The sequence below is a fragment of the Podarcis vaucheri genome (genome assembly GCF_965113315.1).
Source record: "Podarcis vaucheri genome assembly, chromosome: 17".
Lineage (NCBI taxonomy): Eukaryota > Metazoa > Chordata > Lepidosauria > Squamata > Lacertidae > Podarcis > Podarcis vaucheri.
Genome location: NC_138755.1, coordinates 5,742,222 through 5,765,690, shown reverse-complemented (window position 1 = coordinate 5,765,690; position 23,469 = coordinate 5,742,222). Strand labels below are relative to the sequence as shown.

Sequence of the window (23,469 nt, the reverse complement as noted above, 5' to 3'; positions counted from 1 at the left end):
AGAAAATAGGAGGGAGGGAGTCCGGATTGTAAAAAATTCAATTCTAGTAAGAAACGTTTAAAAAATGATAAGCTCCACTTATGGTTGTTGCTGTTATTTCATTACAGTGGTACCTTGGGTTACAGACGCTTCAGGTTACAGACGCTTCAGGTTACAGACTCTGCAAACCCAGAAATAGTACCTCGGGTTAAGAACTTTGCTTCAGGGCACCAGATACGTGGAAAGAAGCATTCATCACATTGATACCTAAAGTGGAAACTGAAAAGACTCAACTTAAGAACTACCGTCCCATCTCACTCCTAAATGTGGATTATAAAATATTTGCGGATATTCTGGCCAACAGATTAAAAAAAGTATTAAATGAGATAATCCATAAAGACCAGGCCGGCTTTCTCCCAGGCAGACATTTGTTTGACAATACCAGGAACATTATTGATATCTTGGAACTTTTACAAACAAATATTAACACCAAAGCAGTATTGATCTTTATTGATGCGGAGAAGGCCTTTGATAACATTTCCTGGAAATTTATGAAGAAAAATTTGGAAGGGATGGGAGTGGGAAGGGGGTTTGAGAATGGAATAGAAGCAATCTATTCAGAACAAAAAGCTAAGTTGATAGTGAACAATGTGGTGACAGAAGAACTTCATATTGAAAAAGGAACACGACAGGGATGCCCCCTATCCCCCTTATTGTTTATTTCAGTCCTGGAGGTTTTGCTGAACATGATAAGGGAGGATCGGCAGGTACAAGGAATACGGGTCGGAGCGAAACAATATAAACTGAAAGCATTTGCAGATGACCTGGTTTTAACACTACAGGAGCCAGAACCCAGTACAAAAAGAGTTTTAGAGCTGATCCAGAAATTTGGTCGGGTGGCGGGTTTTAAGTTGAACAAGCAAAAAACTAAAGTCTTAGGGAAAAACTTGACGGCCATGGAAACAGAAGGGTTTCAGAAAGAGACAGAACTAAATATTGTTAAGAAAGTGAAATACCTGGGGGTCAATCTGTCTTCCAAGAATTTGAATCTATTTAAAGATAATTATGAGAAATGTTGGTTAGAAGTTAAAAAAGATTTAGAAATTTGGTCAAGACTGAAATTATCCTTGTTAGGCCGAATTGCAGCTATAAAGATGAACGTTTTGCCAAAGATGTTGTTTTTGTTTCAAGCCTTGCAGATTGTGGACAGAGTGGAATGCTTTGGAAAGTGGCAGAAGGACATTTCTAGGTTTGTCTGGCAGGGCAAAAAGCCCCGAATAAAGTTTAAGATATTAACTGATGCAAAAGAGAGAGGGGGGTTTGCCCTGCCGGACTTAAGGCTATACTATGAAGCGGCAGCCTTCTGCTGGATGAAAGATTGGATTCTATTAGAAAACACTGATGTCCTAGATCTGGAAGGCTTCAACAATTCGTTAGGTTGGCATGCGTACTTGTGGTATGACAAGGGTAAATCATATGGAATGTTTAAAAACCATATTGTCAGAAAAGCAATATATATGGTCTGGAAAAAATACAAAGACTTATTGGAAAGCAAAACTCCGAGGTGGATCTCACCAATAGAGGCCAAAGCTCGGAAAACAACCAATATGGAGGCTTATTGGCCGAAATATTGGGAAATAATAGAAAATATTGAAGGTAACTGGAGATTGCAGAGCTTTGAAAAACTAAAGGATAAGGTGCAAAATTGGCTGCATTATGCCCAAATTAATGAGGTTTTTAAGCTAGACAAAAAAACAGGTTTCCAGGTGGAAAAATCGAAACTTGAGACAGAGTTGCTTGAACCAAAGACCAAGTTATTATCGAGAATGTATAACTTGCTGCTTAAATGGAACACTCAAGATGAGACAGTTAAACCAGCAATGATAAAATGGGCTCAGGACATTGGTTATAATATTATGTCTGATGACTGGGAAAGGTTATGGACCACCGGTATGAAGTTTACTGCATGTAATGCTTTGAAAGAAAACATTATGAAAATGGTATACAGGTGGTACATGACCCCGGTTAAGCTAGCTAAGATTTACCATTTGTCCGATAACAAATGTTGGAAATGCAAGGAAGCTGAGGGAACATTCTTTCACCTCTGGTGGACCTGCCCAAGACTGAAGGCCTTCTGGGAAATGATCTATAATGAGTTAAAAAAGGTGTTTAAGTACACTTTTCCCAAGAAACCAGAGGCCTTCCTTCTGGGCATTGTCGGCCAGAAGGTGTCTAAAAAGGATAGAACTTTTTTTATGTACGCTACAACAGCAGCAAGAATTCTTATCGCTAAGCATTGGAAGATCCAAGATTTGCCCACACTGGAGGACTGGCACACGCAACTGATGAACTACATGGAATTAGCCGAGATGACTGCAAGGATTCGAGACTTGGGAGAAGAAGCAATGGAGGAGGACTGGAAAAAATTTAAAGACTATTTGCAAAAGTATTATAAGTTATATGAAACATAAGATGTCGTGTGATTGGGAATCTAGCTCCAGTAACAAAACTTAATTATTTATGAAATTTGACAAGATTTATGAAAGAATCAAGGTTTAAATGGGTAAAAACGATATTATGGTATATTGCTCAGAGTATATATTGATCAAGAGATTTAAATTTAAACTGTAATTGAAAATAGAAAGAAACATACGAAATAAGGATATAATTTGCTGATAAATTTATTGTTAAGAAATGCATTCTGCGAGGGATGGGGGAAGTCCAATGGAAATTTGAAATGAGTTATTGAAATGGTCGTGTTTTTCTTTTTCCTTTCTTTCTGGTCTTTTTTTTTTTTCTTCTTACTTTTTGATCTCTTTGTTATTTCTGTAAAAAATGTAATAAAAATTATTATAAAAAAAAAAATAAGAACTTTGCTTCAGGATCAGAACAGAAATCGTGCAGTGGTGGCACAGCAGCAGCAGGAGGCCCCATTAGCTAAAGTGGTGCTCAGTGGCGTAGCGTGGGGGATGCAGGGGGGGGCCGGCCGCACCGGGCACAACATCTGGGGGTTAGGGGGCGCAAATCCATGGGTTAGGGGGCGCAAATCCACGGGTTAGGGGGCGCAAATTACTTGCCTTGCCCCGGGTGCTGACAACCCACGCTACGCCACTGGTGGTGCTTCAGGTTAAGAACAGTTTCAGGTTAAGTACAGACCTCCGGAACAAATTAAGTACTTAACCCGAGGTACCACTGTATTATTTCTGCAAGGCGAGTTGAACGAAAGGTGGGGATGGGCAAGAACTGTGGCTGCGATGGCCTGGAACGCCTTGCTGGCAGTCTTCCTGGCTGGGGTTTCCTTGCAGACACAGGCGTATGACAAGGCCCCGCGGCCCCTTCTACCACCAGCCCTGCCTGGCCTGTGCAGATAACTTTATCTCTGCCTGCCTCTATTGCTGCATCACGGACAAGCTGCTTGCTTCCAGCGCAACGGGTGGGGCCTGGGGGCACCGGGAGGGTGCAGGGCCAGCCATTCCTGGGAGGTTTCTCTTTCTCGTTGCAGCCATTCATCCTGCCTCGCCTCACAGCCTGGTTGTGAACACCCACCCACTAGTCACGATTATCCCCGAATCCCCACACCACCTCCGTCCTTGTTTACAATTCTCGGGTAGCTGCAAAGCCGTCAGACTTGGAGTTTTAAGCTCCCCCCCCCCAATTTTTTTATTGATTTTCCATATATATAAAACAAACAAACATAAATCTTAAGTATAATAATTCCATTTTTCTTTAAATTGTTGGGTGACTTCCTCGACTCCCCCAGGCTGAATTTCAATGTATATCATTGTAACAGTTTTCCAAAACTATTTTCACGGAAAGGCACTTCTCACCCCAAAAAAACCCTGAATCATAAATAGGGGGATTCTAAGCCTGCTTAATTGAACATGAAAACCATCTAACCAACAGGACCTGCTTCACAGAGAATATGTTTATGTGCGCACCAATGTCAAATATACTGTTATGCCTCTTTTTTAGGAAATCTTACAGATGGGACAGGGTTTGTTCCTCTTAAAATGTACTTTGCCCCATCTCTCTCTCTCTCTCTCTCTCTCTCTCTCTCTCTCTCTCTCTGTGTGTGTGTGTGTGTCTTTCTCTCATTTGTTTGTTTAAAGCAGCACTTTGTTTTTTAAGATCTGTAAAATCTTAATGGAACTGGAAGAGAAAGCAAGATGGTTCCGTTACTTCAAAGAGCACCAAAGGAATGACCTCCATCCAGGGAGAGAGAACATGTGCCTTAGGGGGCAATCCAAATTTCACTTAACTTGGAGTAAGCCCCACCAAATTTGGTAGGACCTACTTTTGAGTAGAGGGACGCGGGTGGCGCTGTGCGTTAAACCGCAGAGCCTAGGGCTTGCCGATCAGAAGGTCGGCGGTTCGAATCCCCGCGGTGAGCTCCCGTTGCTCGGTCCCTGCTCCTGCCAACCTAGCAGTTCGAAAGCACACAGTGCAAGTAGATAAGTAGGTACCGCTCCAGCGGGAAGGTAAACGGCGTTTCTGTGCGCTGCTCTGGTTCTCCAGAAGCAGCTTAGTCATGCTGGCCACATGACCCGGAAGCTGTACGCCGGCTCCCTTGGCCAATAAAGCGAGATGAGTGCTGCAACCCCAGAGTCGGCCATGACTGGACCTAACGGTCAGGGGTCCCTTTACCTTTACTTCTGAGTAGACATGGCTAGGATTGCACTGTTAAGTCTTGTTGAGATCAATGAGACTGAAGGCTTCAAAGTTACTTGGGGGGGAGGGGCTTCTTCATCTGAAAGTGAAGCCAATGGCATGAAGATGTCATGGACAATGTGCAGACAACTGGCTACAAAGCTGTTTTATTAAATATTTGTCATAACAAAGGACTGAGGAAGAAACTGGTGAAATTCGTAGGAAAGCAACGTTTGTGGCCACATCAGTTCCACTGTTCGACAGTGGAATTTGCTGCCAAGGAGTGTGGTGGAATCTCCTCCTTTGGTGGTCTTTAAGCAGAGGCTTGACAACCATATGTCAGGAGTGCTCTGATGGTGTTTCCTGCTTGGCAGGGGGTTGGACTCGATGGCCCTTGTGGTCTCTTCCAACTCTATGATTCTATGATTCTATGAAAGCCCAAGTAAGAGCCAGTGAGGCAGCAGTTCAGATCCCACTTCACTTGGGCTTCTTATACTTCGTTGTTGGTCCTCATGGGAACATACCTTACTGTGTCAACGTATGGCATGTCCTTATTCAAGAGAGGCAATGTGGTGCAGTGGTTAGAGTGCATGCTCTCCGAGTTCTCGCCGATAAAAATAGGGACATCCCATTCCAGAATAATAATGTTACTATTTATACCCTGCCAATCCGACTGGCTTGCCCCAGATACTCTGGGCAGCTTCCAACATATATAAAAACACAACAAAACATTAAACATTAAGAAAACTTCTCTATACAGGATTGCCTTCAGACGGTTTGGGGGGTGGTCAGATAATTCCATACCCTCCAACATTTATCCAATGGAAATAGGGACATTCTAAGGAAAAGTGGGACATTCCAGGATTAAATCAGAAACTGGGATGGCTTCTCTAATCAAGGACTGTCCCTGGAAAATAGGGACACTTGGAAGGTCTGGGAGTGTCAGCTTTGAACCAGGGAAGCCAAGGTTCGGCTCCTTCTTCCTTCATGGATGTTTGTGATCTGGGGCCAGCTCCTGTCTCTCAGCCTGCCCTACCTCAAAGGGTTGCTGAGGATAAAATGGATGGTAGGAGGGGAGGACGTGTATGCTGCCATAAGCTCACTGGAGGGTGAGAGGCATTAAAATACAAATATACATCACAATCATTTGGGGCCAGCTGAGCCTCACACTGTAGATCTCCTTTGGCAGACCAGGGCAGATACCTTCCTTGGGTCAAATCATCTTCTAAAGGCCCAAACTGCACTTTACCAAAGTGAAGCTGTTCGACAGTGGAATTTGCTACCAAGGAGTGTGGTGGAGTCTCCTTCTTTGGAGGTCTTTAAGTAGAGGCTTGACAACCATATGTCAGGAGTGCTCTGATGGTGTTTCCTGCTTGGCAGGGGGTTGGACTCGATGGCCCTTGTGGTCTCTTCCAACTCCATGATTCTATGATTCTATTCTATGATTCTATGAATCAAGGTTGGTTCACGAATCTTAAAAGAGACATTGATGCATTAAATGTTGAAACTGCATTAATATTTATTATTAGCTGGTATCCATGTTGGATTTGAAATAGTTTTTATGCTTAGAATAATAGAAACTCTTTATATGTGTGTGAGCACTTATTTCGCATGTGCTTTTATTGCATTGTTAAATAGCTTCTCGTTACAGTAGCTCCCAACACATGAGATTCTAGGATCATATGTTGACTTTGAAAAACAATTTCATAGAAGGGAAGCAATCCACCTTGATCTCTGGGAGAAATGTAATTGCTGTATATGTCAAGACCTCTTTTCTCTTCTGCAAGTCCAAAATTTGGATTGCTTCTGGAACCCCAGGTTCCAGAAGAGTCAGCTATGTTCACTCTGAATAGTTACTGACTCCAACCATGGAGGCAAAGTATAGACATCATGGCTAACAGCCACAACAATGAGCGTTCATCCGGAGTTGCTTGTGGACTTGCTACACGCATTCCCCTTAATCATTCATTCATCCCACGCTTTCCAGTTCCTTTCCTTATTACTTTCCAAACTGCAAAACGCCTGTTGCTTTTTAAAAAGTGGATTTGTTGCACAAGGGCAACAGAGCACTTTAATCCACCTTAATTGCAAAAATCTAAAGTTTTGGTACGCGCTGGGATCCCTCCTGCAAATCCTGGCAGTCTGGAGGCAAATGAAGTCTGAGCATTTGCCACTGAAATGATCACGGCCTTCTCCTACCTCCATGTCCTCCTCCTTGTTGTTTGCCCTGTGTCAGATTTTAAACAGTGAGCCCCTCAGGGCAGGGACCTATGATCTTGTCCTCACTGCAAAGTGCTATGCATGCTGATGTTGCCAGGCAAATAAAATAATTACAGAAGCCCAAGCACTTGTAACATCTTTGAGCAAATGGCTGATCCGATAAAAGATACCATCTCGTCGGTCTTTATTTATGTCTACTTGCACTTTGGCTGATGGGAGCCAATCAAGCTGGGATCCTGACAGTCTCTTTTCCCCTCAGAATATACTGCAGTGTGAATTAATGCTGCTCTATGCAAGCCATGCACTTCCAGGGACCAAGGACTGTTAGCAGAGTAAGCAGACGAGCAAAGCCAGTGATCAGACTTGTTGTGTCGAGATGTGCTCGTCCTCCTCTTTGTGGAGACTCTTCGCATTATCTGGCCCAGGAGATAACAACACTTCAGAGAACTGGCTGATGCTTTCACTTGAATTTTACATCAGAGGAAAACTGACTCTTCAGCACACACACACACGCACACACACACACACACACAGAGAGAGAGAGAGAGAGAGAGAGAGACCATACTTGTTTTTACCCATTGCTAGCAAGCACAAAGCCAGAAATGTTTGGCTTTATACTCAAGGGCAAGAACAGAAGTTTGTCAGAACATAGCCTTACATACACACACACACACACACACACACACACACACACACACACACACCTCTGTATTTCAACAACCTCAGCGGAACATCTGGCATCATTTTTAAAAAATAGACAGTCTTAAATTTCTAGCCATCATGGTTGTGAAGGATTTAGAATGGGAGTCCTCCCCAGAGGGCAGAGATTTGTAGCTACAGATGTGTCGCTCCTTCCCTGGCAAGGCTTTTTGAGTGTTTCAGGCAAGGCTTTGTTGAAGGAGATCTTGAAGTAATTTGGTGGCAGAAATGGGTTGACAGAGAAGGGTAACTAGTGTGGAAGAAGGCGGCCAAGGGAACAGACAGTTCATGGGCTTGTGCAGAACAAAAGGAGCAGGGAAGATAAAAAAAGGGATGGGAATGGATGGAAAAGGATGGGAATGGAGGAGATGGAGGGGAAAGTTGGATACTATATATTGGGGTAGTCAACATGGTGTTGTCCAGCCCCTGCATTTGGTCTTTAATGGGATTTCTAAAAAGCTGCAATACCATCAGTTGGACCAAACAGAACATCACAAAATACTGAGCAGGTTCTTGAGTTCTCAAGAACTCTTCACCAAGTAGGAGGATATGTAATTTTTGGGTGGGTGGGGTGGGCAAAAGACATGGTTTTGTTTTGTTTTTGTTTCTATTATCTCAGTCTCAGTCAGTTTTATTGCACATAGCCAAAGGCTGCCGCAATGTACACAGAATTATTTGACAATTAAAAGAAAATATACTGAATTGGTAAAAAAAAGACTTAAAACATTTATATTATTAAAACATTACGTACTCTAAACAAAGCTATAAAAGTACCCCAATGTACAAATAAAAACATTAAACAATAAAATTCAACAGCTAAAATCATCACATGGTCACTAATGTTAAAAACAATATCAATTAATACAGTGTGCAATTTATACTCAGAGTTTGGTGACAAAGATAGAGCATAGCCTGAGGTAGATAGATAGGATCAAATAAATTCATCTCCTTTACAGTTAATGGCTACCTTGGCTATATAATTTGCTCTAATTTTCCTAGCAGCAGTTGCAAAAAGTGCTACCCGCCAGGTCACATACTTATCTGTGTCTGCAAGGAGATATAACATCATATCAAGCGGGTTCTGGCCAGGGGACCCTGTCATTATAGGTACCAAAAATCTTTTTCTTGCATCATTATATAACGGACAGTGCAAGATATAATGCGTAAGGTCCTCTACTTCAGAACATCCCCTAATGCAAACACGTTCATTTTTTGGTATGCCTCTATGTCTCCCAGCTTATTGTGTTTAGTCGTAGCTTTGTAAAAGCTTTTCGAAGCTGTGCAAAAGTCAATTCATAAAAATAAGATATGTGTTCATTGACCTCTCTAAGTTTTGTGTTTTTATTTTGTATTTCTATGCTGTGAACTGCCCTGAGATATTCGGTAAATAATAATAATAATAATAATAATAATAATAATAATAATAATAATAATAGGCCATATATGGCCTGCCTCAGGCTCCAGACAGAGATTGAGCCTCTCCCCTGCCAGGTGCTGAGTTTATCAGGTTATGCTTAGGACAGAACTTTTTTTATGTACGCTACCACAGCAGCAAGAGTACTCATCGCAAAGCATTGGAAGACTCAAGATCTACCCACTCTGGAAGAATGGCAGATGAAGGTGATAAACTATATGGGACTGGCTGAAATGACCGGCAGAATCCGCGACCAGGGGAAAGAGACGGCAGAGGAAGATTGGAAGAAATTCAAAATTTATCTTAAGAAATATTGTAAAACTAATGAATGCTAAAATGTTGAGGTTTTAGGGGGAAAAGGGGATTACAGCTGTAAAAGATTAAGTAAAAGAATAGAATAAGTGGAAAATTTGATAAAACCAAGGGTTAGGATTTGCTGAAACAAATTTGGAAATTGGGATGTAGAAGGGGGAGGTATGGGGAAGTCGGTGAAGTAAGGTTTAAGAAAAAAGGATATGAAACTATACATGTTTGTTTGTTTGTATGCTTGTTTGTTTGTGTTGTGTATTGTTTGTGTTTATAAAAACTGTGAAAAACCAATAAAAAATTCTATAAAAAAAATCAGGTTATGCTTAGGATGCTGCATGTGTTTGCTGCATTCATTCTTGTGGGTGAAGTATGGCGCAGGAAGCTTAAACTTGAAGCTGACTCCTCTATCTACCCTTCGACCAATTTGTTCCCCCAGCTAGATTTTCTCCTTGGCCTGTCTTTCGGCTGAGATCTAGTCCCATCCTTCTTCAAGATACCTGACTAGCGGTCAAAGCTTTTGCAAGCACTCTTTGCACACAGACATCACCTTGCCAACAAAGCTCCATATAGTTCAAGCTATGGTTTTCCCAGTAGTGATGAATGGAAGTAAGAGCTGGACCATAAAGAAGGCTGATCGCCGAAGAATGGATGCTTTTGAATTATGGTGCTGGAGGAGACTCTTGAGAGTCCCATGGACTGCAAGAAGATCAAACCTCTCAATTCTGAAGGAAATCAGCCCTGAGTGCTCACTGGAAGGACAGATCGTGAAGCTGAGGCTCCAAGACTTTGGTCACCTCATGAGAAGAGAAGACTCCCTGGAAAAGACCCTGATGTTGGGAAAGATGGAGGGCACAAGGAGAAGGGGACGACAGAGGACGAGATGGTGGGACAGTGTTCTCGAAGCTACCAGCATGAGTTTGACCACACTGCGGGAGGCAGTGGAAGACAGGAGTGCCTGGCGTGCTCTGGTCCTTGGGGACACAAAGATTCGGACACGACTGAACGACTAAACAGCAAGCTCATGCTTAAATGCATCCCCGCCTGCCACACACACACGTTCGCACACTCCCCCCGAAGGATTTTCCACTTGACATTCTGCCTCCCAGCTCTGCCCCGTTACCCACCCACGAGCCAAACCGTCAGCTCTGACATCTGATAAGGCCTTATCAGAGCTGTCCAGCTCTGCTAGCTCAGAACTGCTGTCTCCACCACCCAGAGCCTAGCGCCGCCAAAAGTTGCATGATGCGCAGCTTGAGCAATTGAAGGGGGACTGGCTCATAAGTTCCATTAAAAAAACAAAAACCAGTACTACTTTATGTTCTCGCAAATATAAACAAATCCAGACTGAATGTGTGCCTTGAGAATATGCTGTAACTAATACAACTTTCACTCCTTCCCTTTCAGGATTCAAAAGAGCTCTCCCTTGTAATGAACTCCCCCGTCCCTGATCTTGATAATTACCATTCACATGGTATAAAGCATTATAAGGAAGGCAAACAAGGTAAACAAGTTCCAGGACAAAGCAAATTCATAGGGGATATGGCTGTCAATGGCAACTAGCTGTCATGGCTGTGTTCCACCCCCATTGTCAGAGGCACTGTGCAGCTGAAAAGCAGAATACCAGGTAAGGCAAGTGATGTTGCACTGAGCCACTGGAATCTGGCTGGCCATTGTGAGAAGACAGAGCTGGACTACATGGGCTATGTACTTAAATCCTATTAAATGTCCAAGATCCTCCAGACGAATAAACCCACTGACAGCATGCAAAAGAGAAAGGGATTTCTCAGTTTCATATCGTAACTGTAGATAAATGGTCTCCCTTCATAATGCAATGTACCGTATTTTTCGTCCCATAGGACGCACCTAGTTTTTTTGGGGGGAAATAAAGGAAAAAAATTCCCCTTTATTTCCCCCCCAAAAGCAGGTGGGGAAACAGAACCAGGTCGAGGAACAGCGGGATGGCGGCGCTGCGCCTCCCTGCTGTCCCCCGAGCTTGTGGGGCTGGCCCATGTCTGCCCGGCGTGAGGGGCGCGCTGCATCAGGGCGCCCCGCCCGCTGGGCGGCAGGCTGCTATCCGCAGCGTGGGGAGCCCTGCGGGGAACTCCTGCAAGGCTCCCCACGCTGCGGATGTCTGCCTGGCGCGGGGGGCGCTCTGCTTCAGGGTGCCCTGCCCGCCGGGCAGCAGGCTGCTATCCGCAGCGTGGGGAGCCCTGCGGGGAACTCTTGCAAGGCTCCCCACGCTGCGGATATCTGCCCGGCACGGGGGGCGCTCTGCTTCAGGGTGCCCCTCGCGCCAGGCGGCAGGCTGCTATCCGCAGCCTAGACATCCCTGTGGGACCTCCCACAGGGCTGCCTAGGCTGCGGATGTCTTCCTGAAGCCTGGAGGGTGAGAGGGTTCGGTGCGCACCGACCCCTCTCGCTCTCCAAGCTTCAGCAAAAGCCTGCATTCGCCCCATAGGACACACCCAGATTTCCCCTTCATTTTTGGAGGGGGAAAAGTGCGTCCTATAGGGCAAAAAATACGGTAGTCTGTTTTGTGACTTTCTTTTACTGGGTATACATTTGTTTTTGTAACATTTCAAATAGATTAATAAAAGTAAGACAGGCAGGCAGACAAGAGTGCTCCTCTGAGTCTAAAGCAGCGATTCTCAACCTGTGGGTCCCCAGATGTACTACAACTCCCATCATCCCTGAGCTCTGGCCTTGCTAGCTAGGGGTGATGGGAGTTGTAGTTCAACAACATCTGGGGACCCACAGGTTGAGTATCCACTTGGAAAGGAAGATGTCCCGTATATATTGCTCTAGCCCAGACTCTTTCCATCTGTTATTGGGGCGGGGGGAAGGATTCTGCCCTTTATCTTCCTTAGTTGCAGGTGGATCATTCCCAGTGTAAAGGCACAGCACAATCTCTCTCCCTCAGAGGAGGGTGCCTGTTGTGTTCCTGCACAAGTCACTGCTTTGGCCTTCCTTCCTTCCATTCAGTCATCTATTTCATCTGCAGGATTATGTCTTGTCTCTACATGGACTGCAAGTGGACTGTTGCTGGTGCTAAAGATGCAAAATCACCCCCTCTAAGAGAACACAGAACCTATGAAACTACATTATACTGAGTCAGTGTTTTCCCTACACTGACTTGCAGTATCAGCAGCTCTCCAGAGGTTCAGTTAGGAGTCTTTCCCACAGCTTCCAAGGGTTGAACCCGGGACCTTCTGCACGCAAAGCTCACTGAGCTATGGCTCTTCCTCCAAGACGCATGTTGTGCCTCTGTGCAAGTCCCTCCTCTGAGCTGGCTTCCTTCTAATTAGTACAGTGACTCACGTGGAAACACAAGTGTGGACTCCTTTGCAGGTGTCATTCTCTTACACACCCTGGAGGAATGGAAATCCAGAGAAGAGGAGGAGTTTATTTGGCTATCAAAGCTTTGGGAAATCCTGATTGACAGCAGCCAGAAGTAGACGCAACAAAGATTTTGAAGAGACAGAAAAGGTCTTTTGAAAGAAAATTATATGAAAATGATGTATAGATGGTATATTACACCAGTACAGATAGCAAAAATGTACAAAACCGGGTCAAATACATGTTGGAAATGCAGAGAAAAAGAAGGGACTTTTTATCATATGTGGTGGGAATGTAGAGAAGTTAAAAAAAAAAATGGGAAATGATATATAATGAATTGAAAAAAATGTTTAAAATGACATTTGTAAAAAAAACCAAAAGCATTTTTGTTAGGGATTGTAGGACAAGATCTGCCAGGAAAAACAAAGAACTTATTTATGTTTGCTACAACAGCGGCAAGAGTCTTGATCGCACAAGGATGGAAGAACGAGGAAATCCCAACGAAAGAACAGCGGCAAGAAAAATTTATGAGCTACGCAGAGCGGGCTAAACTAACATACAAATTGCGGGGCAAGGACAACTGTGACTTTAAGGAGGAATGGGAGCTTTTTACAAATTATCTAAAAAGACAACAAAATGAACTGGACTCCTTGGCAGGTTTAAATAAACATACACAAACTTATTGATAGATAACATAAGGATATGTATAATTTTATAAAATACAGAGAATAATATGTGCTGAGGAATCAGAGAGAGGAGGGAAGTCTCTGGTGGGGGGGAGGGATGGATGGGGTGGGAAAAAAGGGGAAAAATAATGTATATGATTATATGGTTTGATAATTTGTTATGTTGAAATTGCCAATAAAAATATTTATATAAAAAAAGAAGAGACAGAAAATGAGGGTCTCTTGTGATTTCCCCTACGCAATCAGGCAGCATCGTTAGCCTAGACACATGTACTCTTTCGCATTCCAACTCCTGCAGTGGCAAAGAAGCCCAGTATTTCAGTGTGCGGGAAATGTGGCCTCCATCAAACAGAACTGCAAGTTTTTAGAGATTCTGTGCAAAGAAGGAGTAAAACATTATTCCAGGGGGGAAGGAGGAAAGAAAAACGAAGGCTGACGACTCCTTTACTTGGCAATCACAGCCTGCTCAACATTGGCTCCTGAATGATGTTAATAAACTGACTATTTCCTTTGCCACGAATCTGACCATGCTTATCAAACAGCTCCAGCTCAAACAATATCTAACACCATTTACTGTCATTGACTGGCAACTCTGACTAGGCGGGTCAGAGGCAGACAGGTGGCAAAGGGATGGGAGATGGAAGGAAAACCCTGTACTGGTGTTTTCTCTTCATGTGGGTTATATTTACAGACCTGTGCCTGCATGCTTGCACACCCTGCGCAATTTTAACCCCTAGAGAGCTGGGAGGTGGCTGGACCTCACAGAACGACAATGCTAGCAACTAACTTGTAAAAGACACTGGTGATGATGATAATTAATAAATATTTTATTTGTACCCTGCCCATCTGACTGGGTTCCCCAAAGACAAATAGAATAGGACCAATGGCTTACCAGGGGCAGTTGTCAGAAAAAGAGAGAAAGCTGGAGAGTGTGGCATTATTTGGGAAGTGAAAACAGTCAGCAATGGTTCTGCCTCACTACTTGTTCTCAGGCCAGGCATCCTGCTGTATAATCTCACATATGAAGCTGCCATACAGAGTCAGGCCACAGGTCCATCCGAGCTCAATTCTGTCAATACGGTACACTGACTAGTGCAGGGGTCTGCAACCTTTAAGACAAAACGAGCCACTTGGACCTGTTTCCGAAGAAAAAAAAACTGGGAGCCGCAAAACTGGGAAGGTGACGTCGGGACCGTGCATGACTAACGCACGCACCGCCCCCATGCGATGTCACAGCCAGTACAGCGCCCGCCACAGTGGGGAGTGTCGGGGTGCACAATGCGCCTCCTTCCCTCGCTAGTATCCGCCCCGGAGCCGCGGCAAAGGTGTAAAAGAGCCACATGCGGCTCCGGAGCCGCGGGTTGCAGACCCCTGGACTAGTGTTTCAGAGTTCTCCAGGTTTCCAGACAGGAGACATTTCCAGCCCTACCTGGCTGGAAGAATTGAACCTTTGGCCTGCAAAACATGTGCTCTGCCACAAAGCAAACCTGCTATAAACGTGTGTCAGACACATGCCTTTACTTTCATCCTGATCAAAATAACAATTTATTATTTATACCCCACCCATCTGGCTAGGTTTCCCCAGCCACTCCCCAGCTTCCAACCGAATATTAAAAACACAATACAGCATCAGACATTAAAAACTTCCCTAAACAGGGCCGCCTTCAGTTGTCTTTTAAAAGTAAAATAATTGTTTATTGCTTTGACATCTGCTGGGAGGCGCCACTACCGAGAAGGCCCTCTGCCTGGTTCCCTGTAACCTCACTTCTCGCCATGAGGAAACCGTCAGAAGGCCCTCGGTGCTGGACCTCAGTGTCCGGGCTGGATGATGGGGGTGGAGACGCTCCTTCAGGTATACAGGACCAAGGCCGTTCAGGGCTTTAAAGGTCAGCACCAACACTTTTAATTTTGCTCGGAAATGTACTGGGACCCAATGAAGATCTTTCAGGACCGGTGTTATGTGGTCTTGGTGGCCACTCCCGGTCACCAGTCTAGCTGCTGCATTCTGGATTAATTGCAGTTTCCGAGTCACCTTCAAAGGTAGCCCCACGTAGAGCGCATTGCAATAGTCCAAAATGCTTGGCTACTCTTTTGAGGATCCATATAGAAGCACAGCGGGGAGGAGGGCAAGTAGGTGGGCAAGCAGTGGTCAGGATTCTCCGCCCCCCTCTCTGCACAACCTTCAGTGATTTCTCCATACATGTGAACAGCTGTAACAAGATGTCTGCTTCTCTCAGGGTGGGGTGGGGGAAAATGCTCAGCTACATATCTCCCTCCACGGAAGGCTGAGCAAAAGATATCTTGCGCTGGTGGATCCAAATAGCAAGAGATAAGAGCATAAAAGATACAGGAACTTGCATTGCTGACTTCCTACCGTCTCACATTCTCTTTTCTCCCTGCACAAGCCCAGGCCCCAAATTCACCCCATAGATTGGGATGAGATCTAGGAGTTTGGGCTTCCAGGCTTGTCACCAACCCACTAAATACAGCTCCCCCTCCAACCCTTGATACAATCTCCAGAATTTTTGGCCCTCTAATTCTCCCGCTCCACACACTTGAACTTATCCCTTGAATTGTTTCCAAACGAAGGGTGTTGGTTTTATTTGGTCTGCATATGAGTTTTTGTGTATTTCCTCCAATTCCCTCTCCCTCTTCTTCATCCTCCTTGCCGGTCGCCTTTGGAGGAGGCGGAGACATCACTTGGGTGGTTGCTGCTGACTTTTTTTTTGGTCATCGGTCCCCTCCCTGTTGCGTTCAGTCTCTCTCTCTCTCTGTCCCACCAGTACAGCCTGGGACATCGTAGGAGGACTTGGTTGAGGCAGATCAACCGGCTGAAGTGGTGACACTTTCTCCAGTGTCAACCCAGCCCCTTCCCCACGTTTTCTAGGCTCCGTGGACCAAGACGTGTTCAAAAATTTGCCAAGGTTTTTGCTCTGCACCAGGTCAGTTTGATTCAATGCATGCCCAAAATCCAGTTGTTTGAAGGACAGTTGTTGATTTCTCTTTGAGTAATGGACAAAAGCGAGGAATTGTTAAGAATAGTAATGGATATGGCTAGAGGAATGGGGTAGACAGAAAAGCAGGATTGCAACATGGGTGGATAGGGCAAAGTGCTGAAGATGAGACGTGTTTGGCCTCAAAAATTTATCCTCTGCTTTGGATGCCCTTCACTGCTACTGTATTGTTGGGGCTGAGAGAAGTGCACTCTGTACATGGGTAGAGGCATCCTCATCATCGTTATTATTTTGCATGGTCTATGTCTGAGCTTTGGGACTGAAAAGAGCTTCAAAGGCTAAGCCCTGATGTTGGCTGCCTTGGCACAATGAGCATTTCCAAGCATGGGTCGGCTAGAGACAAGGCAAACTTTTCCCTCTTCAAATGAAAAGGGTGTTGGAAAACTGGCAGTGCATAGCCAAAGTGCAGTGAGTTCGAGAACGCTAGACGCAAAGCAATCACACAACGGACCAAGGTATAAATTGTCGGGAATGTATATGGTTGACTTGATTTTTTAAAGTTACATCTAGATGTGATTATCACTCCACAGATTAAAAGGGAGTAGTGGTATCCTAACAGATTGTGATAACTGAGACGAGGGAGTAAACAGATTAATAGATGAGCTAACCTCCAATCTTTGTCAATTTCTAAGTCTGATTCGATGGTGAGTCAGGGCTTTGAACATGGAGAGTGAATTCAAGAAAATAATCCTTGTAGATCCTTTGGGAAAGAGTTAAGGCCACAATCCTATAAACACATACTTACTGGTGCCTAGGTCTCACTAGATCGCAGGGGACATGTTTCTGACTCAAACAGGCATAGGCTCGGGCAAAATGTGCTAGGTTTTGAGTTCTACTATTTACAGTTGTGCTGGAAAGTTAAAATAACTGCACCAAAAACCCAGAGCGGATCTACAGTTCCTCGCACCAACTTCTAGTAGTGCAAATACAAACTCCCAAATTTCATTTAAAAAAAAAAGGGCAGAGAATGAAGTGAATCAGGAGCACAGGAGCAGAAAAATGAGCATGAAAGCCGTGAGAGAAACACATTGGGATGGCTGAGAAATGGCAGAGCAGACTTGTTGCAAGTGAGAAACACAAAGGCTGACAGAACCTGCCGAGGTCAGAAAGGTGCCTGCAAGAACACAATGGGGAAGGGGAAAATTGCCTGGACATGGCAGAGAAGGTTGCTGTTTGTGTAAAGATGCTGAAAGGATCAGTGTTGTGCAAGGAAGGGAAGAGCGCAGGACTATTCTTAAGTGTACATAAAATTATTAAATAACAACCCCCTGCTTGGCAGGGGGTTGGACTCGATGGCCCTTGTGGTCTCTTCCAACTCTATGATTCTATGATTCGAGGAGCATTATTGTTATTGCTTGTTATTATGGTATGTATTTTTTTTTTTTGTATTTTAATATTGTAAACCGCCCTGTAATATTTGGGTGAAGGACAATTTAGTAATTTTAATAATAATAATAATAATAATAATAATAATAATAATAATAATAATACAGTGGTACCTCGGGTTAAGTACTTAATTTGTTCTGGAGGTCCGTTCTTAAACTGAAACTGTTCTTAACCTGAAGCACCACTTTAGCTAACGGGGCCTCCCGCTGCCAGAGCATAATTTCTGTTCTCATCCTGAAGCAAAGTTCTTAACCCCAGGTAATATTTCTGGGTTAGCGGAGTCTGTAACCTGAAGCATCTGTAACCTGAAGCGTCTGTAACCTGAAGCGTCTGTAACCCGAGGTACCTCTGTAATAAGTAGCATGGGGAGAGGACAGGGACAGCGCACTAGAAAAGCATTGTGCACGGGAGGCAAAACATGCCACCCAGAGTTCCAGACCAACGCCATGGGAGTTTCAGACAAGCATATCAACCAGTTTCTTCACAGATAGACATGCTTTCCCACAAGGGAACCTTTGATCCTCTTTTGCCCTGTTTTGATGCTGCGCTTCGTGCAAGCAAATAACCATGGAGTTTTTGCATTCACTTTGGAGACCATTTTAAGCAAACAGTCTAGCAGCTGCAGTCCTATGTGCAGCGACTTGGGAGGAAGTCCCATTTGATGCAGTAGGTTTCTCTTCCACAGAAATATACCCAGGACTGGGCTGTTCTTAAGCCACCCATGGCAAAAATGTCCCAAGAATTATACGTGAGAAGGAAGCCAGTCAATGTGGTGGAAGGAAGTCGGTCCTTCGATGCGGGGGGACTGGGTTCGAAAAACCCTATCTCAAACAGAAGCAGTGACTCACTTTCTCATCTGTAAAATGGGAGTCACATCTCTATTCGAAACCAACTGACTTGTAAGGAAGTCCTGTTGGTTCCAATTGAACTCCTCCTCATGGCAAGACAACGTTCTGAGGATTCTACCCTGAGAGTCATGATTGGGAAAGACAATTAATAGCATTTAATATTAATTTATTTATTTCATTGGAACTAGGATCATCTCTACAATATATCTGTTAAGTCTTTAAAGTGCCACAAGACTCTTGTGCTTTTAGCATTAATGTTGCATATCAGAGCACCCAAACTGCTTCATGTGCATTATCTCAGTCATCCTTAGAACAACCCTGTAAGGTAAGGCAGTAATATTATCCCCACGTTGCAGACGGTGGTGGGGAAACTGAGACTGAGAGAGTGTAGCGTGCTTAAGGACCCCAAGGCTGCATATACACCGTGCATTTAAAGCAACCCCAAAGAATCCTGGGAACTGTAGTTCTCTGAGGGGTAAACTGCAGCCCTGAGAATTCTTTGTATGTGTGGTGTGCATTCTGAACTGGGGACTTCTCAGCTCACACTCTTGTTCCCACACTGCACCAAATATGGAAATATTGCCATACAAACACACACACACACACACACACACACACACACACACACACTTTAGAGATGGACATAACTCTGTACAGAATGATTCAAAACTAAGGATCAACCCACATGAAACTGGTGGCTACAGAAAAAGAGTGGGTGAAAAACCCCTGCATGAGGAAAGGATAGTAGGATGACCTTGTACTGGGAAACTCATCAGGTAGAAAGAAAATGGATGGATGGATAAACAGAGAGGACAGGTAAACAGGAATGGAATATAGTGAAAGGATGGGACACATGTTAATATCTTTTGCTCTCCATATAACCACCTTCCCATTAACATCTGATCCCAGAGACTATTGCATTTGCCTCTAATTTTTTGTCCTGCTAAGGATCCAAATGGAACGGTGGCAGGAAAATGGGAGTTCAAGAAATGGAAGTGGGATGGGTTTTCTATTCTTGTCTCTTGACTTCTTAAGACTTCTCAGTCCCACTTTTCCATTTGGGATCTATGGAGTTGGGGCAGGAGAAGAGGGCCTGAGAGGATGGACTAGAAAGAGCAAAGCCAGGAAGTCCTCCTGGTTTACCTTCTGCCTAGGCTCTCGGACACCTGGGTTCTTTGGAAGGTCCCATGTTCTTGTGAAGTTTCTGACGGGGGAATGCAAGCTGGTATCTCTGTGGGAGTAGCATCTGAACGGTTTCAGGCTGGATTAAAACTGCTGCCTGTGATTCAATAGTGTCCCGATAACAAATACCCCACAGATAATTATCTGATGCCGGTGAAGCCGGTGATAAGTTTCTGGAAGCATCTCTGGGGGCCTCATGCCCAGCTCGGTAACAGTGTGCAGAGCGCAGTTACGGAATGGCTATGGGCACAACTGTAATTTTGGTTGAAATGAAAATATTCAAAAGGAAATTTCATTCCTGCTGATAAGGACTGGTGTAGCCCAGAGATAAGGTGATGCCTTTGATGTGTGTGGCATAGATGTTTGTGGCAGTGTTGCTTTGATGTTTACAGTGGTAGCTCAGGTTAAGAACTTAAGTCGTTCCGGAGGTCCGTTCTTAACCTGAAACTGTTCTTAACCTGAGGTACCACTTTATTGGGGACTCCCGCTGTTGCCGTGCTGCGATTTCTGTTCTCATCCTGAAGCAAAGTTCTTAACCTGAGGTACTATTTCTGGGTTAGTGGAGTCTGTAACCTGAAGCGTCTGTAACCTGAGGTACCACTATATATGTATTTGTGTGTTTCTGCATGCACGTGGGGACACACACACACACACACACACACTTATATAAAGCCTAGGACATAAGTTGTTTGGGGCTGTGCTGTATGGCATATTTCACATTTTCAGAAATGAATACAGCACAGGCTCTATTTTAACATCCCTATTTTCAAAAGAAGTTTCACTATTTGAGTTCTCCCCCCCCAGATTATTACAGTGATACTTCGGGTTACTGACACTTCAGGTTACAGACGCTTCAGGTTACAGACGCTTCAGGTTACAGACTCCGCTAACCCAGAAATAGTACCTCGGGTTAAGAACTTTGCTTCAGGATGAGAACAGAAATCGCGCAGCAGCGGCATGGCGGCAGCAGGAAGCCCCATTAGCTAAAGTGGTGCTTCAGGTTAAGAACAGTTTCAGGTTAAGAACGAATTAAGTTCTTAACCCGAGGTACCACTGTACACATTGTTGAAGTCTCTCATTGACTTGCTATAGATACTGCATTTATTTACCCTGCCATAGTCTGCCCTCCACTGGTTGAAAATCCAACAAAGCATGTTCCTTATTGACTTAAGGACCTTCTATAGTATTTAAATTCAGAATTTTGTCCCTTTGATTAGAGATGTCCCGGGGGGGGATATGCTTCTTCTACAATATGTTATCAAGAGCAGCAGCTGCAGTGTATGAAATGATAGAGAGTTGTGCTCTGCATGGTGTCTTCATGTTCATGTTTATACACATATGAAGGTGCACAAGAGGCAAGTTGTGTTGTCCACCTCCAGTCAGAGATTTAATTGCTGGAGATCCCCGGAAGGGAGCTGAACCCTGATGAATGATTCTAGCTGATTGCACTGACAAATTTTCTGAAATGCAAAATTTAGAAAAGCAACTTACCTGGAACAGATAGCAGAAATTAGTCATTATCCCTGGTAAATAAAAACACAGGAAGCTGCCTTATACTTAGATCACTGGCCCAGCTAGTACTGGCCAGGGTTTCAGACAAGGAACAATCCCAGCCCTAGCAGAAGAGGCTAAGGATTGAACCTGAGACCTTCTGTATCAAAGGAGATGCTCTACCACTGATCTGTGGCCCTTCCCCAGTAAGAATCACATAAACGACGGGTGCGTATATTTCGGACCCTTTGGACGTGTGATTTGCTAAGCTGAAGACAGCACAGCATCTGTGGCCTGACAACTGCTTGACATTGACCTGGGCTTTTGACATCCAAGGTGGGAGGCAGGAAAACCAGATTTACTAAGCCCCTGGAAGGCCATCTCACACATGGTTGGTGCAGATTGCATTCTGCTAGTGGGTGACAAGTTGTGAAGGCCTGTTACACATTTTAGAAGAAAGAAGAAGAAGAAGAAGAAGAAGAAGAAGAAGAAGAAGAAGAAGAAGAAGAGAAGAATATCTTTATTGTCATTGCCCCCTTCGGGGACAACAAAATTACTTGACTGCTCCATAAAAACACTAATTAAACAATACAGTATAATACAGCAAGGGAGATTAGATGACTTTCAAAGTCCGGGCTTCTCATTCAGGGCTGAGATGGCTCTGGAGAAGAAGCTGTTCTTAAGACGACTCGTTCTTGTCTTCATCATCCTGTATCTCCGTCCCTACGGCAAGAGCTCGAAGAGACAGTGACCAGGATGCGATGGATCTTTTACTATGTCCAGTGCCTTCCTATGGCACCTTGTGGCATAAATCTGCTCTAAGGTGGAGAGTGGGCAGCCAACAATGCTCTCTGCTGCCTTAACAACCCTGCACAACCCCATCCTGTCCTGGGCAGTACAGCTTCCGTACCACACACATAAGCCATAAGTGAGCACGCTCTCAATGGCACAGTGATAGAAGGCAAGCAGCAGTTTCTGCAGAAGATGGTTTTTCCTTAGTATTCTCAAAAAGTACAGTCTCTGCTGCGCCTTCTTCACAAGCCCCCTTGTGTTGACACTCCAGGACAGATCCTCTTGTAATTCAATGCCCAGAAATCTGAACGTTGTTACCCTCTCCACACAGACCCCATCAATCAAAAGTGGCTGGACGTTGCTCTTCTGTCTCCTGAAGTCCACCATTTTGGGGAGTAACGATGGATTCTAGGGCCCCATCTGCACCATACATTTCAAGCAGTATCACAAGACATGTGTGACACCAGCATTGTGACCCTCTAGAACAGGGGTCTGCAACCCGCAGCTCCGGAGCCGCATGTGGCTCTTTTACACCTTTGCCGTGGCTCCGGGGCAAATACTAGCGAGGGGAGGAGGCGCATTGTGCGCCCCGACACTCCCCACTGTTGCAGGCGCTGTACTGGCTGTGACGTCGCATGGCGGCGGTGCGTGCGTTAGTCACGCACTGTCCCGACGTCACCTTCCCGCCCGCCCGCTACATTGTAAGGGGCATGTACGCTGGTCACTGCATTGAAAGGGGGCATGTACGCTGGTCACTGTTTTGAAGGGGAGTGAAGAACACACACACACAAAAAGGTAACTTGTTAATTTAATGTTTATTTCTATGAGGAGGAGTAATTCTGAGGGGTCAAACAAACAAATAATAAAAAAGTGACAAAAAAGTTATTTTTATAATGACGAGCTTTGCGGCTCCCAGTTTTTTTTCTTCAGAAATGGGTCCAAGTGGCTCTTTTTGTCTTAAAGGTTGCAGACCCCTGCTCTAGAATAACAAAGGGGACCACCACGGCTGTTACAGCTACGGTGGAATCTCCCTGCTCAGTACTGTGGGGAAAGGCTTTGCCCTTGTAGTTCTCAACAGATTGAAGTCACTCACTGACAGGATCTATCCTGAGTCACAATGCAGCTTTAGAGCTCAGAGGTCTACAACAGACATGCTTTTCCCACTGCGCCAGCTGCAGGAGAATTGCCGAGAGCAGGAGACACCCCTTGTGCAGGTCTTTGTCAGGTCATTGACCTCATCAGCTGAAAATGACTCTGCTCAACAAGATAGAAAGCTCACCTAAGCTCCGCGAGATGATTGTGTCCTTCCATGAGAACATGTGCGACTGTCCAGTATCCACAAGGACATGCTCTACAGGGAGCTGGCTTCAGGCACCAGGTCCGTTGGCAGACCAGCTCTGCATTACAAAGATGTCTGCAAATGTGACATGAAGGCTGCCAACATCAAGCACACAGTGTGGGAATCC

The 23,469-nt window shown here is 44.7% G+C and overlaps 1 protein-coding gene across 3 annotated transcripts in view; it reads left to right on the top strand.

Annotated features, from left to right (window-relative positions):
- The first annotated feature begins 15,089 nt into the window (after positions 1–15,089).
- GATA1 (GATA binding protein 1) overlaps positions 15,090–23,469 on the top strand; it is a 30,562-nt gene continuing 22,182 nt past the window's right edge. The window contains exon 1 of one of the 3 annotated variants that reach the window (XM_082205503.1): positions 15,090–16,214. The gene's annotated coding sequence lies outside the window, so the exon portion shown is untranslated. Of the gene's footprint in view, positions 16,760–23,469 lie in introns of all 3 variants that reach the window. The other 2 variants (XM_082205501.1, XM_082205502.1) reach the window with 2 other exon arrangements.